The sequence below is a fragment of the Condylostylus longicornis genome, unplaced genomic scaffold (assembly GCF_029603195.1).
Source record: "Condylostylus longicornis isolate FDR11 unplaced genomic scaffold, ASM2960319v2 ptg000083l, whole genome shotgun sequence".
Taxonomy (NCBI): Eukaryota; Metazoa; Arthropoda; class Insecta; order Diptera; family Dolichopodidae; genus Condylostylus; species Condylostylus longicornis.
Genome location: NW_026578051.1, coordinates 1,961,113 through 1,979,715, shown reverse-complemented (window position 1 = coordinate 1,979,715; position 18,603 = coordinate 1,961,113). Strand labels below are relative to the sequence as shown.

Below are 18,603 nucleotides of genomic sequence, written 5' to 3'. Positions count from 1 at the left end.
CAAAGAAATTGTTTTTTTTATTAATAATTAACTGGAAATTATCATTTGTCATTTTAATTTGTTATTTACCTTTTTGTTAATTTCGTTTCTATTTTTTACATTTAGGTACTGATTTTGTATTTCAAGGTATTTAAAAAAATTCTTCAGGGCAATTTTCAACCTTTTTATATAGTTTTACTTTCCTTATAACTGCTTTTCAAAATCATCATATTATACTTACATATTTTTACTGAAAAACATATTCAATATACTTTGTACTCTCATATAGTGATTGATAGATTTGTAACATGTTTTTTTTTAACACAATTACTTATCTTCTTTTGTTTTTTTATTGTAAAGTGTTTAGGTGGAGTGAAAATTTTTGATGATTTCTTCTCTAATCTTACATTATACAATTGTGTACATTGTATACAATTACTCCAATATTATTTATGTGTACAGTGTAATCAACAAAAAAAAAAAAAGAAAAATGAAAAACTGGAGAAAACTGATAATTCAGCTTTCTTAAATCTAAAAATTTTAGACAAGTGAAAATAGAAATTTTTTTGTTTTCAAACTGACAATTTTTTACAAATTATTTACATATTCATAAATTTAGTAAGGTATTAGAAATAAAATAAAAAAATCCATCAAATACAAGCCCGTCTTGTCAAATATGTCAAATTTGATTAAGCAATATGACATAAGAATATGACAATTTTATGTTTAATTAAAAACGAAAACAAATCCTGTTTGAACATCAATCAAGTATACAATTCAATACTGAAATATTGAAATTATCGAATTATTATTCAATTTTTTTTTTTTTTTAAATTTTAACAGGCATTTTAACAAAATGATTAAATTAATTTTAATTACTTTTACTTAATATGCACGATCAAAAATTACTTAATAACTACTTGGAAATTTTACTTTAAAAGTATGATTGAATGGAAAATTAAAGTGAAAAATCGTGATTTACAATAACAAATGCAAAATACTTAAAATCGTCTTAAAAATTTAATTAAAATTATTTTAAAAATTACATCACAATATTTTTCAATTGAAAAGTTATTAACCCTTGTATCCTCATCATATTTTTTATATATTTATTTCACATTCTAATTTTAAATTGAAATTTTATTAATAATGTGAAGGGAATGAAGGATTAGTGAAAAATTGGCTTCTTATATTAATGTTAAAGATTTCGTATATATGTATTGTATGTATTAAATGACCTACAATAAAAATAAGAGTAAATGAATGTTTCATAATATACTTTACTAACTAATTAAAAATATTTTCTATTAATTAATTATAACCACCTCTCATTTTTCCCATAATTAAGAAAATATTAAAAACTTCTTTCTTTAAAAATGTAATTATTTTTACATGAAATTAATTTATCGTTATTATAATTATAAAAATTCATAATTACAAAATAATTTTTTTTTTTATTTAAATTCCATTAAATTCTATATATATATTTGTAATTGATTTATGATAAATTATTTCTAAATATCCGTGTAAATAATGAAGAAGTCAAGCGTTAAATTAAACAATTGTTATATTCAATTGAACAAAAGGAAATTGTGATTTAAAGTATATAAATTATATTTTATTTATGAAAGTAAGTATGTGCAATTACTTTGTGTTTTACCATTATTGTATATGTATATGTATTAAGAAAATTTCTGATAAAAAAATTTAAGTACATATACTTTGAAATATTAAGAATTTAAGCATATAAATTTTTGTATACTTACATGACGACGGTAATAATTTTTCTAGACAACAATAAATAAATAAATCTTTTCTCATATATATATATATATATATATATTTATGGAGAAATACACTTGGATGGACTCCGACATAATTTAAAAATCAAATATAAAATTTTTTTATTTCCTGCACTGTTTTATTTATTTTAATATTTTCTAAAGTATACCGTTGCATACCTTTTTTGGTTTAAGTTCGATTCTTTATAAAAAAAAATATTCTGAAGGCAGATGCTGCTAGAAGTTTTTTTTTTTTATTTCATATTATTTTTGGTAATTTTTAAGTTTACTATTTTTGGAAAACATAAAAATATTTTTTATGGGAAAATGAACTGACACCAACCATCTTTGTAATTTATTTTATAATTTATTGTCAAGAAATTAAGAAAAACAAAAATCTCCAAAATGTAGAGCAATAAAAAAGACGAAAAATTATTTAAATTATAAAGTGACAGAGAAAATAATAAAATGGTTGGATTTTCTAAATTTGAGATATATAATTTGAAAAGTTATGAGGATGAGAGAGTTTACATTTTTCCAGGAGGGTACTCTCCACTAAATTATTGGGGCTTCAAATCGCTATCATACAACAGAGGAGTATTGATTAATATTTTAACTTTTGATAGTCGTCTCATTTTAATTATTAAATCTTGTTAATGTAATGACAAATAAGTGACGTTTAATACAAATCATTATACTCATACTTATACTCATTTGAGTACTTTTTGAAAGTAAAACAAACCATATTAATGAACCCATAACAAGAGTGTATAACAATTATTTTAAACAACAATTTTTAAAAATGTCAAAATCTCTAGTCATTTTATCACTCATCATACTTTTATATACTTTCACAATATCAGATTTCTATTGTGTGCGATAAACACAAATATCTTCACCTTCAATTTGCATCAATATTGTTATTAAAATTTTGTTAGTACAATAATAATTATGTTTATCTCTTGTTTTGTACTGTGTAATTTTTTTTTTTTTTTTTAAATTTCATAAAATCTAATTCCCACATTTTCTTCTTAATTAAATTTTTTTTTAGTAAGTATACTTGAATTGAATTGTTGAGAACTCATCTCATATATTTTAATGAAAAAGAGCAGTTCTTATATAGCTACAATTTTTTATAGTGTATTAAAAAATATATTATTATATTGTCGACTTCGACAGATATTCTCTCTTGAGTAAAATTTTTTTAAAATCAACAAACATGAAAAATCTTCAAGAAAGTACTAACAAAGCAACAAAACGAGTTTTTTGTCCCATCTATCTATATTAAAGTTCCATACATTTTCAAGTTTCGGTTACTTTTTCTCTCCTTCTATTTCATCACAAAACAAAAGAAATAACACGATCTGATGTTGTACAACTTTTATAGAGGGGCAAAAAAAAAATCCAATTTTTATAATTTTGTTCTTTTATACCATTTTTTTTCTCTCTTATCTTATGCCTTTTATTGAAATTTCCTCCTATTAAAAAAAAATATAATAATAACAAAAAAAAATCGATTTGAACTCGCATATTATTTCACTTTTTTTTTTTCTCGATAACACAGGTATGAAAAAATGACAAAGTGGAGAACCATTTCGATTTGTAAATTGAATGAACCATAAATTGTTATACACTTTTTTTTTTTCGAAGACAGTAACGAGATCTAAAGTGTACTTCAGATTTCCTCATATAAGGACATTCGAATAATGTGCGTCAGTCACTTCATAAAGAGAAAATTAGAATTTTTAAATTTAGATTAGAATCTACTTGATATTAGATTTTCTGTTGAGCCAAAACGTGAAGTAACCTTTTTATTAAACATTAATTATAAAAAAAAACTCTTTTATTGACAATATTATTTTAAAAAAATATTACTGCAAAGCATGGCACTCTAAACGTATAATATTCCAATTGTATAACACTCCCATTACACCTACCTTAATGGATGCGGCATCTATTGACAAAAATCTGCAACTCCTCGCTGATGGTCCCGCCATTAAATGCTATGATGCAGCCCAAGTAGCAGAAAATGCTGGCAAACTCTATTTGTTGGCTATTGAGTTTCAGACTGTGTGTGCTAGTGGAATATATTTTCGTCGTCTTAGTTTTGTCTATATTTATCACTAGATGTCTGGTAAGTTGTTCGAAGTGTTTTAATTTGCTCTACATGTCTCTGATCTTATGTAAATGAAGGCAGATGTAATCCGCGTAATCCAAACTTTCTCTGTGAGCAGGTCACTTGTAGTATGTTGTATAGAACGATTGTGAAGAGCAGTGGTGAATGTGGGCAGCTCTGTCTGATTTCTTATTGGGATGGTGAATGGTTCGCTTATTTTTTGTCTATGTATTACGCCAGCGCGGCTCCTTCGTACAGCACTAGAATCATGCATTATTTTGTGCGGGATTCTCCTGTCTTTTAGTGTTTTTTCAAATCGCATGCATCAGTGCAGATATGCATTGTGTCGAGAGCCTTCTTGAAGCTAATGAAGAACATATATAACGGTGTTCAGTACACTATTGACTGTTCGAATATTTTTCGAGGTGTGTTCGCTTGATCTATACAACCCCATTTACCATATAAAATTGCGTACCATTCAAAATCTACATGCTTTATTTCAGCCTAGAGTCTTTTGAAATAATACTTTTGAAATTGATTATTAAAAATTTTTACAAAAATTTATTATTAGAGTAAATTTACTAAAAGCTTAGCTTAATTTAAGTTTTTAATTTTTATAGCGGACCAATTATGAAATAATAAAAAAAAAAGGTTTACAATTTCTGTAAATATTCCTGGTTATGAACAATTAGTATTGAGAAATTTCAATTTAAAATTGAACTAAAGGTGAATTGAACCTTGTAAGTTTCTCGCTTTGCCCGTAAATAATACACCTTCAATCTCAACCAACCAACAAACAAACTATTGAAATTGAAAATATAAGCAAAAACAGAAAGGCGCAAAAACTTTTTTTTTAAATTGAAAAAAAAAAAAGAATTCTTTTATCTCAGCATTATAAGAGCATACTTTTTAGAAGAGAAAAAAAATACGGGTAAAATTTTACGTATATACTTAAATGAAGAATGTAGATGTGTATGTGCACATATATAAAACATTGTCAGTAAATGAAGTGGAATGACTGCATTTTTGGATTCAAATGCTTATTTGGGATTTAACGTTTTTATTATACAATTTTTTTTTTTTTTTTTTGGGCTCCAATGTAAAATTTATTTAAATGAAAATTGAAAGAGATACGATGAAAATTAAAAAAGCAAATTTTTTTTTTTAGTTAGGTTTTTTTACCATATTTAGTACATTTTTGTGATATAGAAAAAAGACAACAGACAAAACAAAAGCTATAGGTTGGTTGGTTTTGGTATTGGTACATAATATGTTTTGGTTATAAATTCGCTGTCTCATGCATGCATAGCGGATACCATGGCAATACACAAAGTGATATCTTTTCGGAATGTTTGTTTTTTTTTTTTTTTAAGTTTTCATTTCTTTGTTAAATCGTTATACAGGTGTGTGTTTCAATTTAACAAAAAAAAAAAAATGGAGGAAATTGTTTTTTTTTTTTTTTGTAACAAAACATAAAAAAAAAATAACCACTTGGTTACTTTAGGGCTATTTTAAATTTTTTTTAAATTCAGGTTGATGTTTTTGATGCTTCTCTTTTCAAATGGTCCGGTTTAGTGTTCATTACAACCAGTATGAATTTATAAATGTGTGTATGTATGTACTTGGTGTGCATATAAATTTTTTTTTTACAAGAATATTCAAAATGAATTTTTATTTGAAAAGGTGAAAATTTTAACGAGTATCAGGTCAAATATTGTAATGAAATTCTAAGCTTTAAAATTTCGAATTTTTGTTATAATAAATATTTTGTAAATGATTTCTTTGCCTGTAAACCATAGGTATAAAAGTGGGAATTTTTTTTATTTATTTTACGAATATAAAATTTGGTAAAACAATAAATCTCTTATGCAAAATTATATTAAAACCGGAAAGATGTACAACATGTTTAAAAAATGAAAAGCAGTAAGCAAAACAGTAAATTTGTTGGTTGCTGAACTAATCGAACATTATAAAACAATATTAATAAAATCGAAAAAATTGAAAAGATTTTAAAATTAGTGAGAGGATGATAAGTTTTTTGTTGGTTTTTAAAATTTAGTTCCTGTTTTGTAATCAACTTCAATTTGTTTACTCAATTTCTGAAAAACAGCAACTTGTAATAACCATATGAATATTATTTTCCGACTTCATTTTTTCAAAATACCGAATGCATTTAAACCTAAAAATGTCATATAAATAAGAATTCAGTAAAACGTATCTAAGTGAACGTAAACGTCTCATAGCACACTTATTCCTTTCTCAGTGTCACAGCAACATTTATATGATTTGGCGGTCATCCTGCAAATGGTATCAATATGTCAGATTTAAGGTCTCCAATGCGTTCACAATGCTTAAGTATAATGAAAAATTTAAAGTAAAGTAAAATATAATTTTACCATTTTTTAAGTACCAAATATCTTTAAATTTCTTCAAATAAATTCCAATAAATCCTTGAAGAAAACTAAATTTATTCAAAATATACGGTACATGATCTATAATAAAAATATTTTTCAATTGAAAACTTAAAATCTAGATAGAAAATATTTAATTGCATCCTAAATTAAATAATTTGAATGTCGCCCAAAAGTATGCAATATTTAAAAAAAAATCATGTGTATATTAGGTAGCAATTTTGAATCGATTTTTTTTTTTTATAAAAGTTATAAAAGTTGGTTATAAAAAACTTATGTATTTTAAATACATACATACACAATTGTTATGTCAAAAACATACAGTTATACTTTTTTTTTTCACTTTTCTACTATATTTTTTTTTTGTTTTTTCTTGCCAAAAATTAAGAAAAATTAATAAAATATACTGCAATAAAAACTATTCTGACATTGAACTATATATATTCTTAAAAAATATTTTATCTATATATGTGTGTATGTATGTATTTATAATTTAAATAATAATGTATATTTTCTTGTGATGTGTAAGATGTATATATATGTAAATTCATTATAGAACACAAGCTAATACTTACCTTTCATGAAATATTATTTAAATATGGCTTGACATGTCGTGTCACACTAGATTAAAATATTATTAATCAATAATAAGAAAAAATTTTGTCATCATTATTAATTTAATGAAGGAATTGAAAGTAACTTATGAAATAATACTTTTATGTACAAATAAAATTAAATAGTACATAAGTGATTATTTTCTAAGTATATCCGTGAAATTAATTATAAAAATTTATTGAAATTATAATTTTAGTTTCTAGTTTATCTTTTTTCATGTATGTATATAAGATGAGAACCGCTGTATAGCATGAACTTCCACATGCACTTATACGTTATATGCAATTGTCAAAATTATATGACCGTATTTGTGTTGTCTTTCTATACATTTTTAATGTAAAACTTCAAAAAATTCTGATCGTATTAATAAATTGAAATAACAAATTCGACACATACACATTATATTGTATATAACACATTTTTTTTAATGTTATACAAAAAACATAAAATTAAATATTTAATTAACTGTAAAATTTTAAATTTAATTGGCACAAACATTTATTGAAAAACAAAACGCAAATTATCATTAGAAGAGCCAATTTTGCTTTCACGTTAAAAATTTAAATCAAAATTGTGTCATTATTAAGTCATTTTTAAACATGAAAAATTGAAATATCCTTTATAAAAAGGAAAAAAATCATAAAAAAATCCTTTTTCATTTTCCTATTTTTGTATTTTAAAAAAATAAGCAAACGCAAAATCTCCTTAACACACAAACATTAATATTAAAATTTTTTCTTCTACATTGCCATGCTTGTAAATAATGTTACCAATTAAATCTTATTTTGTTCTCTATTTTTTGTCTCTTTAAATTAAAATTCTAGAAATGATTCTATTTTTTTTTTCTGGTTTGGTGGGGGGGCATGAATAGGAAAATAACTGCACCTATTGTTTACATGTTTATTTATTTTATTTTATTTAGAAAGCGAAAAGTTTTGTGTTTTTTTGTTCTTTGGCGCAGTTGTCAACATTTTTAAGGACATATTTTGGCACGAAAAGGAAAAAAGAATAGAAAAAAATTTAACAGCAATGTTGATGTTTTCATGGTCACCGTATATAATAATTCTTTCCAATTGTTATAAAATTTCTGTATTCTTTTAATTTATTAGCAGTTGTTTGATTAAATTTTTAACATAATTTAAGTATTATATAGAAAAATAAAATTTCCTTTCAATTTTAAATATTGCCAATAATAATGAAAAATTTTTAATATATAGGTATACAATTTTGTTGAAGTAAGTACTCGTATTCAAATACTTATTCTGCTGTCGTAACCTTATCTAAAATAATTAAATCGATAAAAACACTTATATAACATCTTATGTACATATATGTAGAGTCGTGTTTCTCAGTTTTTTTATGTAAGAAAATGTAATTATATTTAATTATAAAAATAATTAAATAAAATATTAAAGTTGTCCTCCACTTTTCTTTAAATATTTTTTTTTTTAATAATTACAAACTACTAATGAGATTAAATTTGCGTATTTTAGGTATTTGTACTTTCAAAGGTACACATACGAGTATATTTAATTATTAATGAGTATAGAAGGTTTAAGAACGTATTTAATATGAACTTCTCACTTCCCCAATTTTTTTTTTTGGTTGAATTATACATACATAGTTTTGATTTCTATATTCTAATTTGTGTAAATTTTGGTATTTATAGCGACTAATATTTAAGATACCCCAATTTTTGTATGTTTTTATTTTATAGCTTTTTTTAAGAAGTCCAGTTATAAGTTTTTTTGTTTTTTGAAAATTGTAGATTATGTGGCCAAGATCAATATTTGAAGATCCAAATTTTTGGCAAAAATACTTCATAATTCGGATAAATTTGTTGCTATTTCAAAAAACCGATTCTTTGACATATGTGTACTGCGATTTAAATTGAAATCAAATTAAAAGGAAACCTGAATTTTTTTTCCTATGTAGGAAACTTGATTATAATATGATTCTCCAAAAAATGCTTCGTATCTTTTTGACAAACTTTTTAGATTAACTGTCAAAAGAATGAGCAACGCATAACATTTAAAATTTAATTAGCTACAATGCTTTATTTATTTTATTTTTTTCGAAATTTTGTAAAATTTATTTAATATTTATGATACGCCAAACATTTATTAAGAATTCTAACACTTATACACACATATATAAATACATCGTATGTTGTTATTTAAATACGAATATTTTACACCTGTCAAGTTAGTTATACGTATAGCAAAAAAAAAAAAGTACAAAAAATACTCTGTAATATAATTGTTACATGTATACATGCATGCTATGTAGATATCACGTTTATTTTATGTTGTATATTGTAGTCCGACAAATGGATTAAATATCTTATGGTATCTTATGCTAACTCACTCATATAATGTTGCTATTTTATTATGTTTTTGTTGTTTTTTTGTATTTTTTTGTATTTCATTCTTCCTTTGTATCTGTTAGCTTTTAATTTGTGATGCTTTTATGCTTTCGGCATTACCTTAACCCTAACCACAAAAAAAAATTTTTTTAATATAATATTATTATACAAGAATACATTATGTTTATGTATATTACGAGTATGTAACGTTATCTTCATACTTTTACTTTGTATACATGAAAAAAAAAAATGTAATGTGTATAGAAGCCTAAATTATTTTTTTATTTTTATATTTTAATAATATTTTTCACGATTTGTTAAATTTTAATATATTATAACGAAGAAGAGAAGTCAGAGAAAAATTATAATGCATTCATGTAAAACGAACAATGAACTACACGATTATAAAATTTTCACGTTGAAATTTTTACTTGGACGGATGAATGTATGTACTTATGTGAATTTTGTTCATATAATGTATATATACATATACATAGTATATACGGACTGATGCATAAATTATGAGTATTGCAGTCTACATATATACGAGTACACATTGTGTGCTTTCTTTTCATTTTCTTAATATTTCTGAGGTCTAGATTACAGAATATGTACATATGTATGTACATAAAATAATAAAATATACTTGCAAGTGTAGAAAATTTAATAGCAAAAAAATACTGAAAAAAATGAAAAGAAAAATAAAAATTTTTTCGAACATGAAAATTTCATTTTACAATAATTGCAAAAAGAGGATAATAAAGTGCTCATGAAGGAAACAAATTGTGAATGAAAACAGAAAAAATATTCATTGTAACATTCAAGCACATACATACATACATGTACAATGGCACATATAGTTATTAAAAAATAAAAGTTTTAAAAGTCTAAAAATAAAGTAAAGAAATACTTGGGGTACTTAAAAATTAAAAAAAAAAATTATAATGGTTTTTTGTCTTTGGTATTCTTTTTACAATTTTTTTTTTATCAACACTATTATTGACATTTATATATTATTGTGAATTATTTCAATATCTAGTTGTCACATTTTCTTAATTTTAAATTTAGAACGATAATTGTGATAAATATTTTATTGCACGTTTTTTGTTTTTTTTTTTAGAAATTGAAGATTAAATTCGAATTTTTTAATATAAAGTGCAATTTATTTATGCATATGTACTGTATACATACTCACATTCATTGTAGGTATATATTTCTCTTTTTTTTTAATGTAAATTTGAATTGCATTGAAAACTAAGGAATAAAATAGATATGACAGTACATACATATATATATGTACATATGTATTATACAGGGGTATTTTGCATAAGATAATTTCCTGCAAAAAATTGTATGGGGAGAGATTGCAGATATATTTGTTTTCGAGGTACAGCCTGTTTGAAAAAAAATGTACCGTTCTTTTCCTGCATATAAATAAATGCTTATAATTCCGGAACCATATACAACATAGAGTTATCATTGGTAGTTTTTTTTACAGGCGATTGCTTGTTCTTTATTTTTGGTCTTAAAATTAATTAGATTTGAGCCATAGTTTTCAAGATACAGCTCGTCAAAGCCGGATTTTTTTTTGAAATTTTTTTTATAAAACTCGAAATTTCTCCAAAAATTTTTGTTATTATTCTTCTTTGTTTTTTTTTATTTATGTATTCTGTGCATGTATATACATACATATGTATATAATGTGCATATAGTAAGGATTTTTATATATACGAAATTCAAGCACATTTAAACACAAAAGTTTTTATATTATTAAAGCAAATCTACTTTAAGGTACACAGTAGATTTACTTTTCATTTAGTAAATATACATGAAGTATGTATGTATGTAAGTGAATATATAGGTATAGAAATAGTGTTAAAAGTAATATTTTTCTAGTGTCTACACATACAAATACATAATTATACGTATACTTTGCACATACACAACCATACTCATAATTATTAATTATAGAAACTTTTGACATCTACCATTTTCTTATCATGTGCGAATATCATTAAACTGTTAAAACAATTTCGAAAATATTATAAAACTATTCTGTAAAAGGATAAAGTTTAAATAATTTATTTTTGTCTTCTTTTTCGTGTTTTTTTCTCAAAAAACTTTTCCAAATGAGTTTGACCTAATTACCGTACAGCAATACAGCAATTTAACTTAATTGCCCCAAAAGGAAGAGGCAAAAAAAAAAAAAAACACCAAAACGTAATCTAAAAAAAAAAGAGAAGAAAAAAAATTTTAAATACCCCTTACCTAATAAATAACCAGTTTTTGCACTGGTATGACCGTACGTATGATATGACGTACGAATATTTACGAAAAAAATAATCGAATAATTGAATTCGAATATCAAACTTTATTTGTACTTACATAAATTTTGATTTCATGATAAACAAAATTTCATTTCCCGCTTGTTTTGTTAAAAAAGAAAAAAATGGCTTGTCACTAAACAAAATAAATGTGATTTGATTGTGATAAGAAAAAAATGTTAAACAGTAAAATAAATTGCTGTAAAAGGTTTATATTAACTTGTACTTTTTTTTTCACTTTGTACTTTTAAAATTAATTTTGGTTGAATAACATTTGACATCTACTCATACTTTACTTGAATATATATATAGCGAGACTAGTGGTTTGACTGAAATTTTCTTATATATCACAACATTTTAGTTGCTATGTCACTTACATTTCAAATATTTATATACAAACTGTAAAAAATTTTCGTATTTAAGTACAGAATTCGCAAAAACAAATGACAGAAACGACCGCACATCCATACATAATAAATACAGTTTATTGATATGTATGTATGTATTGATGTGCATTCCATATAATAGTATAGTATAGTATAGGAAATACACATATAATAGTATAAGAATTTCTATACTATAAGTAATGAAAATTTCATATGAAAAGCATTTCCTTCGAACAATTTGTTTGATAGTATCATTTTTGTTTATCTATCTTGTTTGAAACACTTAATATATAAAAGCTCTGTATTACGATCAAAATTTTATGAAATTTTTGAATGTTCGTTACGTAGATAGTCTACTGTACTTTATTTAAGCCCTGGTAATAATGCTTAAATTTAATTTTAAATTGGGTAAGCCGGTATTTAAAACTAACAAAATTTTAATAATTTTCACACATTAAAATTATCGATAATATAGAAAAAAAAGACTCAAATTAAATAACATTTTCCATAGAAATATTTCAAAGTTAATAAAAAATTCTTATAAAATATTTGGCATCCGAATTACTCATCCCTTTATTGTTTCACTCTTAAATGACATTTTTTTCAAACTATTTTATGCAGAAAAAATTATTATTAATGGTGTAGTAATGGCACTCAAAATGATTTTTATTCCCTTGCTTTCTCCTAGATGAAAAAATTTAATTAAATTTTTAATACATACTTTAATAAATAAAGTGCATAGCACTTATATTAATTACAAAACACTTATCCGAATCAATATATAGGGTATTGAATTGAAATAATTACGTTTTGACCTTTTTCTTGTACAAAACATACTCGTAAAATGTATACTTAAAATATAAAATTTTTCTGCGTGCAACGTCATTTAACTTTCTACCAGCCAAGTATTTATACCCCCTTCAAATTTATTTTACTATTAATTCAAGTTTTAGAAACACCTTATCTATCTTTGAAATCAATTTGAAATTATACAAAAAAAAAAGCTTAGAAAACAATTAAATAATAAACTTGTTTAGAGAAATGATTTACTAAAAACTTTTTATCGTACTTGATAATTGTGCCAATTTTATCTCAAATAATATTGATTTATACTGTTATACATATACTATATAAATAATGTTATTATGTACATATATAATAGGCCTTTTTTTAAACGCAGTATATCACTATAGAATAGATAGTAAGACTGTGCTATTCTTATGTTTATAAAGTAATGTTGCTAATCTTTTTTCTTAAACATTGAAAATTTATTAGCAACAAAGTAAAATAATTCTAAGTAATGCAGTTAAATCATAATATAAACTAGTATATTATTTTTTGTAGAACAGTTTAACAATTATTAATGAGCTTATGAGCTTATGAAAATCACTTATATTACGTAATTATATATTTATCTAGAAACATATTTTACTGTGTTATGATTTAAGGTAAAGCATTTATTTAAATAAAAACTATTTTCATATTTCACTCAAACAAAAAAAAATAGTATTTAAGTAAATTAAAGAGATTCAAAAATTAGTATAAAAAGCTAACTTACAGATATTAGCAAAGGGGTCTTATTAATCGCATTTTACCTACATATTTTTAGATTTTAAATTTCTCTTGAATTAAAATTCAAATTAAATTAAATTTTTTTTCTCTCTTACGTTCTCTCTAAATTGATTTTATTCCAAACTTATTTTTATTGTTTTGGAGTAGTTCGAACTAAATGAATTTTACTGTATTGATAGTTTTACTAATAATTTTATTCTACACTCTACAGTCTATAAAATTAGTTTCATAATTAGTAATTTTAATTCGGCACAAATTAAAACTTTGATTTTTTTTGAACTTTTAAAAATTTCGGTCTATATCTGTAAAGAAATAAATTTGAAATTTTTTAATTGGAAAATTTAAATTTACAATAAAATTTTGAATTAGTAATTTTTGAAGTCATAGGAAAGTTGATTAAATTTTTTTGAGTTGAAATTTTTTACCCAATCTTAGAATCTAAAAATTTTAAATTTTTGAACCAAAGATTTTACTTTTTTATATAATCATTCACAAAGTAAGGTTAAGCGTTGAATAACTTAAATTAAGCTAATTTCAAATAAAAATTAACAATCAAAATTGTGAATATATGTAATGACAGGGCATAGAAGACGTTCACACTCAATTGTATTTTTTTTTTTTGACAGTAATCATGATATTGTATAACATTATAATTTTACTTATATAAAAGCACTTATGCAATAAATTCACTTTAAAAAATGAATAATTCGTAATGGTTATAATTTATTTATTTTTTTTTGTTGCAAATTCGTGTATAATTCATTCAAATTATAATATAAAAGCGAAAAGTTATTGATAAAAAAAAAAAAGAAAGAAATTTTATTTTTATGCAAAGTGTTATACTCATAATTGAAAAACAAAAGTTTTTTCTCTCTTTCATTTTTTTTTTGTCGAATATCCTCGCTTATATTTTCATATTTTTTGACTTGAAAGGGCATAAAAATAAATTATAAATATATAAAATTTATATGTACGTATATGCAGACTTTATAAATTATTTGTGCATGAATACTGTAAAAAAAATTAATTTAAAAAAAAATTCTTTATTTCTTTTTCCATTTTTTAAAATTCAGGCCGAAATTTTTTCTTTTTTTTTTTTTAATACAAAGCTAATTGAAAACGGAATTGGCATGGAATGGTTTTTCCTTTTTGAATTTTTAATTAAAAATTTTTTTTTTTTTTGAAAAAAAAAAAAATTTGGATAATAATCGAGCGTAACAAAATTAATTTTATAATCCAATTTAACAATAAATAATTTTTAAATTAAAAAAAAAAACAAAAACTCATTATAATAGTTTGAGAAAAATAAAAATTTTTGGAAATTATGAAATGTAGTTGAAATCAATTCAGAAAAGAGAGAGTATATAAAATAATTAAATTTAACTTATGATGAAACTGTTATACTTATTCTTTTTGTGAGTATCTTCTGAATGGATGTGAAGAGGACGCAATTTCTTTGAACATAATTTTCTTGTATATTAAAAAAAAAACTTCAATTCGGATTTTTGAATCCGTTTCAGAAACCGCACGTACCCAATAACTATTTCTTTTAATAAATTAATAAATGAGGATAATTTATTATATATTTGTTATACATGAATTTGCCATATTATGAATATAAATTCCAATTAAATAAAGAAATACTTGAACTAGTGTTTTCTTTATTTTTCATGACTTTTTGTTTTATACAAATTAAAAGTGTGGTAAATGAACGTGTGTTCAATAATAGAATGGATTAGGATGATACAAAATACTAAAATGTTAAAGTTCTTAACTGATATCTGATAATAAAATGAATTTAACTTTTATACTTATGCTTTATTTTTATTTTACTTTTATATGCATGTTCAATTTATATTGATTGATTGATTTTGTATACATTTTGTACAATAAACATGTGCAACCTTGAATTTATTGTACGTATAAGTATAAAATTTTTGTTTATTTATTTTTTTTTATATATACGATATTCACAATAAACGAAAAAGAATCATTAAAAAAATTATTGTGATTGTTTAACAATGTACCAACATAATGATTTTAAGAATAAGGGAAACACTTATCTGAATATTTCAATTGAATTACCTACATTTATTTATGTTATGTATGTTAGCTGAATTACTATTATTGTTATTTTTTGATTTTGTAAAATGAAATTTGACTAATAAAATTTAATATTTAAATAGTTTAAATACTCAATTCATAATTTTAATTATTAATAATAATGTATATTTCTAAAAAAAAAAGAGACTCTAACTAGAACCGAAAATATATGAAAAATTTTGACAGAAAACCGGATAATTGTACATAAAAGAGTAAAGTGTTTTTTTATACCCGTACGAACGTATGTTCATATATCTCAGAAACTGTAAAAGCTGTGGTATTGAAATTTCACACAAGCGAATATAATAGTAGGAAAATTCGTTAAAATTTCTTGGCTCTTTCTAGTAGCTGCCATACATCTTCAATAGTAGTTTGGCACACACAGTATTGAAATTTTGCATAAATTAATATAGTAATACGGCAACTTAAAGTCATAGTCTGTCCCATAGTCAGTTATGGCATATTTATTCGGATAACATAGGATAACAAGTTCGTACGGGTATCACAGAGTTGACAACGTCAAATCTATTTTTTCTCATTTTTTATAATATTGATGGTCACCAACATCAGAATGCAATAACGATATTTGCAAATTATCTAAAAGCAAATAGTATAACTTGACAATAATTTCATTCATGCATTCATAAATTATAACACAATAATTATATAAGTATAATAATATTCTGGAAAACTATATTAGATTTTTTGAACCAATAAAATAATTAAACTAATATTTATGTATTTAGTAAATTCAGAATTTTGCGTGACTAAATTATTTTTTTTTAATTTATTAAATTATTTTTTTTTATAGAATTATTTTTTTGGGCTTTAAATTCGTTTTAGATTATGTATTAAAGCAGACGTATATGTGGGTGCATGCTATATTTATACGTATTTACATAATGTAATTATTAAACTTTTACCACAAAGGAAACGCATATGCACGCGGTAATGTTGAATTTTCCGCTCTAATATTTTTCTATCAAAAATTATTCAAGATTAATCACAATTTTAAAGTGTATATTTTCATTGACGTTATTTAGAGTGAAAATGATGTTGTTATGTTTAATTTTTTTTTATGTTTATAAGAATATTTTCATTTAAATTCTGGAAAATTACGTGTATGAGCTTTATGTTTGATTTTGTTAGAGAGGTAGTCGTCTCTGATTCAATTTAAAAATTAATCTTAAAAAATTAAAGTTGTATCTCGGAATTCTAGTAATATTTGGATTTCTTTGATACCTTTTTCTCAAATTCTGAATAGAACAACAATATTTTCTGGCATTTTCAATATTTCAAGAGAGTGTTGAATGATAACAGTTCATATTTAGTCTGACAAGTTAATTAATTTTTGTATGAAACGTCATCTATTGGATGTTTAAATTTATTAAACTTCAATATTAAAAATAATGTTCATATATATTTACATACATTCATATAAACATATAAGAGTTTACGTGTATACATATACGCACTTAGCAGTTTTTCAAAACACAAAATGTAAACATAAATATAAAAAAAAAATTCCATATTTAATGAGTGATTTTCCATATTCGTTTCAATTTTCTGTCACACTAAGTTTATTGTTTACTCATTTATAAAATAGGCAAACAGAAATTGTATGATACAGGTCGTTTACTATCAAACAGGTATACATATACATACCATAAATAATTACAAAAAAAAAAAACAAGGAGAGAAAAAAAGAAACGGTTTCTTAAGGTAAAGGTTTCAAATTCAAATTATTCGAATGGTTGTATTAATTGAAATAATAAAAAAATTTGATTTTTATTATACTTAATTATTATTTGTTTTGTTTGAATGTTTTCTTTACTTTAAACTAGCAACTATTAATAGTATAATATTAATTATTACTAAAAAAAAGAAAAAAAAATAGAGAAAGACAAAATTGAAAAGAAATTTTTAGCGAATAATGCAACGAACGTAGTTTTGGCGTTATAAAGAGAGAACCTTGACCCGATTTTTCTTTTTAAAAAGTCGTTGTATTCTGTTATTAACCCTGCGTGTTTTCTGCATAAAATTAAAACATACGTAACTATATGTATGTGTATTTTATTATAAAAGTTCAAACAACCAAAACATAAAAAAATAATTTCAAAATTTAACTGTAATTTCAAAGAGATAAATAGATGGTTGTTGCGTATTAAAAGAGATGGTTGTTGTGTATTATGAGTGCTCAACAAAACCATGAAATAAAATTGCTGAGGGAGAGAAAAGAAAAAAAAAGTAATTGACATTTCGTGATTTCATTACAAGTTTTCTTTCTCTTTAACTAATTTTTGGATTACATTTCATGAATTTCCAATTTTTTTTTAATTTTCGAAAATTACGGATGCGCATAGATTTAGTATGTTTATAATACTTATTTAATCAAAGCGAGTATTTCAATGTTTTATAGAGAAAAATATGTTAACAAATCTAAAGTCGTATAAGCGTATTAATAAGAACTTTATATAAAAACAAAAATGTAGAAGTTCATTTTTTAATTTCTTTACAAAATAAATTTGAATTGGAATCGTTGTCGTTTTTGACACTTAAGTTTATAGACGGTTTACAGTTAATTTACTGGTTCGTCGCGAAAGCTCCTATAACTCGATTACAAAAGATCCTATAACTCAAAGTGAAAAGTGCCTAAGGATCACCTGCGAAAAAAAATTTTAAGAAATTATAAGAGATGGCTGAAACTTTTTTGTAGTAATATTGTTATACAGTATTTTATGCTACTGAAATATTATGAATTGCAAAAAGAAGTTGAACTACGGGGCTAATCAATTATTAGAGTTTTTATCAAAACATTCAAATATTTTACTCTTTTTAGTGTTAGAAAAATTTTTTAATTTTTTTTCTCCAACAGAGTTTTTATTTTTTTTTTAACAATTTATTCAAATTATTTAGAATTGTATGCATAGTCAAAATTAATTTTTAATAAT

At 23.2% G+C, this 18,603-nt stretch overlaps 1 protein-coding gene across 1 annotated transcript in view; it reads left to right on the top strand.

The window, feature by feature from the left end:
• The window catches only part of LOC129613398 (SH3 domain-binding protein 5 homolog), a 63,860-nt gene that overhangs the window by 40,223 nt on the left and 5,034 nt on the right, over positions 1-18,603 (top strand). The window lies entirely within an intron of this gene.